Below are 10,172 nucleotides of genomic sequence, written 5' to 3'. Positions count from 1 at the left end.
CATCGTGCAGCACACTCCCCTCCCTCTCCCTCTCCCCGACCCATGCGGCGCCGCCTCCCTCTCCCCGACCCAGATCTCCCTCCCCGACCCAGACCTCCCTCTCCGCCGTCCCAACTCCTACCCCGCCGCTGGCCTCCCCCCAAGCGCTGCTGCTCTTGACCTGCAACGACCAACGACGACGGCCCCCCGTCGCTGCCCCCTTCTTCCCCATCCCGCCGCGGCGAGGAGATCCATTCCCGCCGCCGCCGTTGCCCCCGCCCCCTTCTCCCCGATTCAGACCACATCCTCCCACCATAGCTCGCCGCCGGGCCTCCTCCTCCCCTCCTCGCAGATCCAGAGCACAAATCCAAACAACACACCATTTGCCCGTTGGCTTCCCCCCTCCCTTCCCCTCACGCGCGTGACCTCGTCGTCGTCGTCGGCTCGGAGATCTCGCCTTCCCGCCGGCAGCAGCCATGGACGCCGTCGACTCGGTGGTGGACCCCCTCGCGAGTTCGCCAAGGACAGCGTCTGCCTTGTCAAGCGCTGCCACAAGCCCGACCGCAAGGGTAAGGACCAAAGACTCACGCCTGCTCGTCTAGATCTGGTTCGTTTTCCTCTTTCGCCAGATTTGACGCTGATTGGGTGCGCAGAGTTCACCAAGGTGGTGGCGCGGACGGTGATCGGGTTCGTCATCATGGGGTTCATCGGCTTCTTCGTCAAGCTCATCTTCATCCCCATCAACAACATCATCGTCGGCTCCGGCTAGGTGCGAACGTGTCTCCTCCGATCCCGTCTCCCTCTTGTTTGCACGGTTTAGTTAGACTTGGGTCCTATTGTCTCGTGCTGTGATCTGTTGGATCTACGGTGTGCGCGCACAGTCCTACGATCTGACCAATATTTAGTAAGCTAGATTTTAGTAGATCCTTTTTTCCTCCAAATAGACCTGCCAATTTCTACCTTGTTAGGAGAATTCGGATGAGTCAAGGGTAATCAGCTGTGGGGAACTGGGGTCATGCTTAAGTCATTGCCGCTAGTTGCCTCCGCAGGACGAATTGGGGGCATAGGCTGGTTCCTCACCACACAATTTGGGAAAAGAGGAGCTTTTGCAATGTTTCGCTGTTTCTGCACATACCACCAGTTCGCCCAAGTTGGTGTCGATTCAGTGCATCTAAATTGGCACCTACTGAGTAGACAGGTTACATACCAATGTTTGTCCATGGTTCGTGCTATGTGTCGATGTATTCTTCATTCTTTAATGCACCTGTGTTCACGCATGGCCATCTTTATGTATTCACAATATAAAGTTGATCTATACACGCATGGCAAGCTTTTGTAAAATAAGAAAATAGGTAGGAGTCAAAATATTGTAGGACACGTGTTATGCAGTGTTGATCTATACTTTAATGCACCTGTGTTCACGCATGGCCAGCTTTATGTAGCAGTGTCGCGTGTGACCTCAAAAAGGCTTTGAAAATCCTGATTGAAAATGAAGATGGTACTACTGATTCTCAGACCAGGAACATTGTGTTTCCTGAGCTCTTCCAATCCATTTCTTAGAATCCATGTTGGTGGTGTCTTCTACAATATGTGCATTATTCTATCTACCATGTTAGCTATGGCCGACCAGTCTGTTCTATCTATTTCATGTGGTCGTCCGATATGTGTGGTGCCAACTGCCATTTCTTTGCTAGCTGATGTCAATAGTCTTTTGGTTCATACAGCTTAGTGCCTCATATATGAATGCTCTTTCTGGGTTTTTCAATTTCTCTTCCCCCTATCTTTTGCTGACTACACTGATTATATGCCTGTTCTACACCGATGCTCTTTTTTTATGCTGGTCCTATGTCATGGATGTTAATATCTACTACCTATTTACTACTTGTTGTGCAAAATCTTTTGGTTATTGTAAATCATTCCCTACTGTATAAAGTTTGGTTTTAGTCTGCTGCATTTTGTTGGTTCCTATCTTGTCAGTGTATACAACAATATGCTTTCTTGGTGGCCATTTGTGCTTCACATTTTTTGGGTATGCTACTTCTCTAATGAGTGGGTGAATCTCTTCTTTGTTTTATCATTCTATATTGTTTTCCTAACCTTTTTGGTATTCTGCTTTCTCCTTGCATATGGCAAGCACCATTTTGTTGGTTCCTGTCTTGCCAATGTCTACAACAATGTGTGCGTCCTCTGTCTCATCTGCGGCATTACCGTAGGGCAACTCATAATGGGCCTATCAAGCATACTGACCTTGTGATGATAGATAAAGAGGTTGATTTCAGTGCCATTCTGATAAATATATTTTTAGCCCTATGAATTGAAAAATGAGTGCTTCTTGGTTGTTTCTGTTGTTGGTCCAGAAGATTCTTGGTGCTTTTAGTGCAGTACTATACTATGCTCCTTGGCACTTCTTGCTGTGTTAACTAAATGGTTTAGTCATGCGCTTCATAGAAGCTGTTTTAACTAAATGTAATGAACTAATTAAGTGCCTTCTTTTATTGTTGGCTAATCCTTTGGTTTTATCGCATGCTATATTCTACTCTCTCCATTCCTAAATATAAGTCTTTTTAGACATTTCAAATGGGCTACAACATACGGATGTATATGATGATATGCTACCACTCTAATAAGTCCAAGCACTATAAACCCTATGAACTTAATAATGATACTCTGCATGCTATGAGTAAAGTGCTCTATTTTCTTGCGTCACCTTGTATGAATGAGTATATCGTCTTAACTATCTGGGGACAAAAATCATTGTATTAGCTGAATTTGTGTTATCTTTCTAAAGAACTTGTCCTTTTTTTTAATGTTCTGTTCATAATATATTGGCTCCAGTGTTTTGATTCTTCTCTTCTGATTCATGTAACAGGGCGACGGCCGAAGGCATGATGATAGTTCTATTGCTGTCCTAGTGTAGCGAAGGTAGCCTAGTCGACTATGGCCGCGTAGTTAGTCATGCATACAGTTTCATCTGACTGGAGCAGGAGCCCAGTTTGTGCTGATTGTCAATTCTCATTGTGATTGTCCCTATATCTGTGTGACTGATTGTATTTGTATCTGTGTTGTAACTGTGTCATGACAGAAGGAGCCCAGTATATTTGTATGACTGTGATTGATTCTTGCTGTTGTTATTTGAAATATTACTTGTGTTTTCTGTCTGTTCTTATTTAAACATGGTTATTTATTTCTGTCAAATTGTAATCTGAATAATATGATGCTACCAAAAGGGTCCCACTTTAATAGAACCTGACAACTGGGACCCATCTGACTAGTGGACCCTTCTTTTGGGAAAAAAGAAAAACTAAATTCGTTTAGACAAAAAGGCCACAACCCAACAATAAAAAGGCTGCAATATTGGACTTGGCCCATGAACCCAACCAAAAATTGATAGACAGAAAAAAACACAAATAGGCTGAATTGTTGGGCTAGGCCCATGTAGAAAATCGAATTGGACCGGGCTGAATCTTGTGCCACATCAGATTGCCACGCTGGATGCCTACGTGGCCTGGGGAGGTTGCTAGTGACCAAAACGCCACAGTAGACGTATTTTGGTCATAAACGTCTTCGACCATTCCAGAAGAAAGGTCGCTATAGTCAGTTTATGATGGCCAGCTTTTGACCTTATGTTTTTGGTCACAAAAAGGTCACAAATGGAAATTTGTGACCATTCAGTGACCAATAGTGGTGGTCACAAGTTGACATATTTCTTGTAGTGTGCCTGGAGAGGCTGCTTTGTACTTCCGCTGCCAGGGCCGCCGTGTGCTCCTCCGTTCGGAGGGAGCGTTCGGTGTTTCCATTGACCGTAATTACTCCTCGAGGGCCTGGCATCTTAGCTTAAGGTATGCGTAGTGCGGGACCGCATTGAACTTGGCGAATGCGGTTCGCCCGAGCAGTGCATGGTAGCCACTGCGGAACGGGACTATGTCGAAGATTAACTCCTCGCTTCGGAAATTATCCGGAGATCCGAAGACCACTTCAAGTGTGACTGAGCCTGTACAGCTGGCCTCTACACCTGGTATTACGCCTTTAAAGGCCGTTTTGGTGGGCTTAATCCTCGAGGTATCTATGCCCATTTTCCGCACTGTATCCTGGTAAAGCAGGTTCAGGCTTCTGCCGCCGTCCATAAGGACTCTAGTGAGATGAAATCCGTCAATAATTGGGTCGAGAACCAATGTGGCGAATCCGCCATGACGGATGCTAGTGGGATGGTCTCTTCGATCAAAGGTGATCGGGCAGGAGGACCATGGTTTGAACTTTGGGGCGACTGGCTCTACCGCGTATACGTCCCTTAACGCGCACTTCCGCTCCCTCTTGGGGACGTGGGTGGCGTATATCATGTTCACCGTCCGCACTTGTGGGGGAAAACCCTTCTGTCCATTGTTGTTCGGCGGCCGGGGCTCCTCGTCGTCATCGCTATGCAACCCCTTGTCTTCATTGTTGGCACTTAATCTGCTTGCCCGCTTGAACACCCAACAGTCCCTATTGGTGTGATTGGCTGGCTTTTCGGGGGTGCCATGTATTTGGCACAAGTGGTCGAGTATTCGGTCCAAGCTGGACGGGCCCCCAGGATTCCTTTTGAATGACTTTTTCCACTGACCGGATTTAGAGCCTTTGAATCCGGCATTAACTACCGTATCCTTAGCATTGTCGCCGTTGATGCGGCGCTTCTGCTGGTTGCGACGCGACCTGCCACTAATGTCCCTGGTGTCCGAACGACCAGGGTTCTTGGTCATATTGTTGCTATGAGCAAGCCAGCTGTCTTCTCCCGTGCAAAAGCGGGTCATGAGTGCCGTGAGTGCTGCCATAGATTTCGGCTTCTCCTGTCCTAGGTGCCGGGCAAGCCACTCGTCACGGATATTAAGCTTGAAGGCTGCTAAGGCCTCTGCGTCCGGACAGTCGAGTATTTGATTTTTCTTTGTTAGGAACCGTGTCCAGAATTGCCTGGCCGATTCGTCTGGCTGCTGAATTACGTGGCTTAGGTCGTCAGCGTCTGGGGGTCGCACATAAGTGCCCTGGAAATTGTCGAGGAATGCGGCTTCCAGGTCCTCCCAACAGCCGATTGACCCTGTTGGCAGGCTGTTAAGCCACTGCCGGGCTGGTCCTTTAAGCTTGAGTGGGAGGTATTTGATGGCGTGGAAATCATCGCCGCGGGCCATGTGGATATGAAGGAGATAATCCTCGATCCATACCGCGGGATCTGTTGAGCCATCATATGATTCGATGTTTACGGGTTTGAAACCCTCGGGGATTTGATGATCCATTATTTCGTATGTGAAGCACAATGGGTGTGCGGCGCCTCTGTACTGGGCGATATCATGACGTAGCTCCAATGAGATTTGTCTACTGTGTTCGGCCCTGCCAAATTTGTGGCCGGCGTGCCGGTTATTGTCTCGAGCCGTGGGGCACCTACGCGATCCATAGATCGATCTTGTTTGCCTTGCCTTGTCCTCCAACATGTCTCGTAAGTCTGGCGCATATTCCCGTGCCTTGGTACGGGGTGCGTCTTGGGTGGAGGGCCATGAGGCCTCTCTGTCACAGCCACGAGGTGGCTTGTCGGCCGCGTCGAGTGCTTCCTCCTCTAATCGGGGTAGCAACCTGCGCTTCGGGTAGCACTTGGAGGGGCGTTCGGGTTTATGCTCTTCGGCCGCAAGGACTTCAGTCCATCTATCGACTAGCCGATCTTGATCAGCTTTAAGATGTTGCTGTTTTTTCTTGAGGCTTCTTGCCATGGCCTTAAGCCTGCGTTGAAAACGCTGTTGTTCGACGGGATCCTCTGGCACGGCGAATTCGTCATCGTCGAGGCTTGCCTCGTCTTCGGAGGGAGGCATACAATTATCGTCCTCGACCTCTCTGTCGGACGCTCTCTCATGAGGGCTGGTTTCTCCATCCTCCTGTGCTAAATCTTGCTCGGGGGGATGTTCTTCGGCGCTTTCCGGGGTATTATTATCTCCCGTGCTGGAATCGCCGTTTTTGTGTTGGCAGGATTTTGAGCGGCGCCGCTGATGCTGGCGCTTTTGCTGTTTCTTGGAGGGGTCATCCTCCGCTGTTCCATCGCCCTCTCCCTCTTTTGGGGTGTCCACCATGTATATGTCATATGACAAGGTGGCTTTCCAGGGCCTAGTAGGCGCTGGTTCTTCATCATCTCCTTCATCGGCGTCCATACCGTCGATGTCTTCGTAGTCGAAGTCGAGCATGTCGGTTAAGTTGTCGACAGTGGCTACGAAGTGGATGGTGGGTGGGTTTTGAATTTCTTCATCGTCCGTACCCCAACCTTGCTGACCGTAGTCCGGCCAGGGCTCTCCTGACAAAGAGAGAGACTTTAGTGATTTCAGGATATCGCCGAAAGGCGAGTGCTGAAAGACGTCCGTGGCCGTGAACTCCATGGTCGGCGCCCAATCGGATTCGCTTGGCTGGGGCGCGGAGGGTTCGGAGTCCGAAGAAGAATCCGGCTCCTTGGAGTCACGAGTCTTGCAGAGTACGGGGCTGCTGTTCGGCTCAGTCGCCGTTGGGATCGCAGCCCCCGAGGTGGCGTCCAACCGCCCATCCTCAATCGGCGCGGTCGTCTCCGAACTAGGGGTCGGAGCCGATGCGGGTGCGGCCTCCAGGGCACTGTTCGGCGGTAGAGCTAGATCATGCTCGTTGTGACAGTGCGGCGCGCTCGGCAGTGGTTCGAATCCGTCAAAGATCAAGTCCCCGCGGATGTCGGCCGGGTAGTTTAAACTTCCGAATCTGACCTGACGGCCAGGGGCGTAGCTTTCGACCTGCTCTAGATGACCGAGTGAATCGGCCCGCAGTGCGAAGCCGCCAAAGACGAAGATCTGTCCCGGGAGGAAGGTCTCACCCTGGACTGCATCACCATTGATGATCATAGGAGCCATCGGGCCTGACGGCGACGGCACAGAGGAACTCTCAATGAAAGCACCAATGTCGGTGTCAAAACCGGCGGATCTCGGGTAGGGGCTCCCAAACTGTGCGTCTAGGCCGGATGGTAACAGGAGGCAGGGGACACGAAGTTTTACCCAGGTTCGGGCCCTCTCGATGGAGGTAAAACCCTACTTCCTGCTTGATTAATATTGATGATATGGGTAGTACAAGAGTTGATCTACCACGAGATCAGAGAGGCTAAACCCTAGAAGCTAGCCTATGGTATGATTGTTGATGTGTATGTTGTCCTACGGAATAGAACCCTCTGGTTTATATAGACACTCGAGAGGGTTAGGGTTACATAGAGTCGGTTACAATGGTAGGAGATCTGAACATCCGTATCACCAAGCTTGCCTTCCACGCCAAGGAAAGTCCCTTCCGGATACGGGACGGAGTCTTCAATCTTGTATCTTCATAGTCTAGGAGTCCGGCTGAAGGTATAGTTCGGCTATCCGAACACCCCCTAATCCAGGACTCCCTCAGAGGGAGTAGTTCACCCTCGGGGCTGAGGGTATGTACCGGTAGCTATGTGTTTGATCTCTCTCTCTCTCATGTTCTTGAGGTGATACGATCTTGATGTATCATGAGCTTTGCTATTATAGTTGGATCTTATTATGTTTCTCCCCCTCTACTCTCTTGTAATGGATTGAGTTTTCCCTTTGAAGTTATCTTGCGGATTGAGTCTTCAAGGATTTGAGAACACTTGATGTATGTCTTACGTGGGATACCCGTGGTGACGATGGGGTATTCTATTGATCCACTTGATGTATGTTTTGGTGATCAACTTGCGGGTTCCGCCCATGAACCTATGCATAGGGGTTGGCACACGTTTTCGTCTTGACTCTCCTGTAGAAACTTTGGGGCAGTCTTTGAAGTACTTTGTGTTGGTTTGAATAGATGAGTCTGAGATTGTGTGATGCATATCATATAATCATACCCACGAATACTTGAGGTGACATTGGAGTATCTTGGTGACATTAGGGTTTTGGTTGATTTGTGTCTTAAGGTGTTATTCTAGTACGAACTCTATGATAGATTGAATGGAAAGAATAACTTCATGTTATTTTACTACGGACTCTTGAATAGATCGATGAGAAAGGATAACTTTGAGGTGGTCTTGTACCCTCCATAATCTCTTCGTTTGTTCTCCGCTATTAGTGACTTTGGAGTGACTCTTTGTTGCATGTTGAGGGATAGTTATATGATCTAATTATGCTATTATTGTTGAGGGAACTTGCACTAGTGAAAGTATGAACCCTAGGCCTTGTTCCAACGCATTGCAATACCGCTTGTGCTCACTTTTATCATTAGTTACCTTGCTGTTTTTATATTTTCAGATTACAAAAACCTTTATCTACCATCCATATACCACTTGTATCACCATCTCTTCGCCGAACTAGTGCACCTATACAATTTACCATTGTATTGGGTGTCTTGAGGACACAAGAGACTCTTTGTTATTTGGTTGCAGGGTTGCTTGAGAGAGACCATCTTCATCCTGCGCCTCCTACGGATTGATAAACCTTAGGTCATCCACTTGAGGGAAATTTGCTACTGTCCTACAAACCTCTTCACTTGGAGGCCCAACAACGTCTACAAGAAGAAGGTTGTGTAGTAGACATCAAGCTATTTTCTGGCGTCGTTGCCGGGGAGGTTAGCGCTTGAAGGTATATCTTTATATCTTGGAATTGAATCTTTTTGTTTCTTGTTTTATCACTAGTTTAGTCTATAAAAGAAAACTACAAAAAAATGGAATTGAGGATACCTCATATGCTTCATCTTTTTAATATCTTTCATGAGAATAAGGATTCTGATAATTGTGCTCAAGTGCTAGAAGAAGAATGCATTAAAATGTTTGGCACTAAATCTTTGAATGATGAGCATGATTGCAATGTTGTTAGTATTACTTCTTTGAATATCCATGATGCTAATGATATGCAAAGCCACAAGCTTGGGGAAGCTATGTTTGATGAAGATGATATTTTTTCCCCCAAGTTTGGATGAGCAAATTTATTTTGATGAAATCATGCCTCCTATTTATTATGATTATATGGACGAAAGTGTATTTGGAGAGGTCATGACTTTACTTTGTGATGAATCCACTATTCCGGAAGAGGTTCCAATTGATTATGAGAACAAAGTTGCTATCTATGATGATTATTGTGATGACTTGTATGTTATAAATAACAATGATATCCATGAAACTTGTCATCATGATTTTAGTTTTCAATTGGATTATGCCTCACATGATAATTATTTTGTTGAGTTTACTCCCACTACTATTGATAAGAAGAAATTTGCTTATGTGGAGAGTAATAAAAATTATATGCTTGTACATCATGAAAAGAGTGCTTTATGTGATAGTTATATTGTTGAATTCATCCATGATGCTACTGAAAATTCTTATGAGGGAGGAATATATGCTTGTAGGAGTTGCAATAACATCAAGTTTCCTCTCTATGTGCTTAAAGTTTTGAAGTTATGCTTGTTTTGCCCTCCTATGCTAGTTGATTATTGTTCCCATAAGTTGTTTTTTCACAAAATCCCTATGAATAGGAAGTGGGTTAGACTTAAATGTGCTAGTCATATTCTTCATGATGCTCTCTTTATGTTACAATTCTTATCTTTTATGTGAGCATCATTGAAATCATCATGCCTAGCTAGGGGCGTTAAACGATAGCCCTTGTTGGGAGGCAACCCAATTTTATTTTTATTCCTTGCTTTTTGTTCCTGTTTAGTAATAAATAATTCATCTAGCCTCTGTTACTATTGAGTTTTTATGTTTTAATTAGTGTTTGTGCCAAGTAGAACCGTTGGGAAGACTTGGGGAAAGTCTTGTTGATCATGCTGTAAAAAATAGAAACTTTAGCGCTCACGAGATTTGCTGCCATTTTTATTGGAGAGTACTATTTAGTTAATTATTTTTTCAGATTATTAATAGATAAATTCCTCACATACAGCAATTTATTTTGGAATTTTTGGGGTTCCAGATCTTGCGTTAGTTACAGATTACTACAGACTGTTCTGTTTTTGACAGATTCTATTTTCCGTGTGTTGTTTGCTTATTTTGATGAATCTATGGCTAGTAATGGAGATTATAAACCATAGAGAAGTTGGAATAAAGTAGGTTTAAAACCAATATAAACAAAGAATGAGTTCATTACAGTACCTTGAAGTGGTGTTTTGTTTTCTTTCGCTAACGGAGCTCACGGGATTTTCTGTTAAGTTTTGTGTTGTGAAGTTTTCAAGTTTTGGGTAAAGATTTGATG

General features: G+C 46.1%; 1 pseudogene; it reads left to right on the top strand.

Moving 5' to 3' along the window:
- Positions 1-413: 413 nt before the first annotated feature.
- On the top strand, positions 414-748 carry LOC125541799 (protein transport protein Sec61 subunit gamma-like; annotated as a pseudogene).
- The last annotated feature ends 9,424 nt before the right edge of the window (positions 749-10,172 follow it).

This window comes from Triticum urartu, chromosome 2A, assembly GCF_056163025.1.
Source record: "Triticum urartu cultivar PI428250 chromosome 2A, HENAU_Tu73, whole genome shotgun sequence".
Taxonomy (NCBI): Eukaryota; Viridiplantae; Streptophyta; class Magnoliopsida; order Poales; family Poaceae; genus Triticum; species Triticum urartu.
The sequence above is the reverse complement of the archived record's forward strand: the minus strand, read 5'-3'. Positions and strand labels throughout refer to the sequence as shown.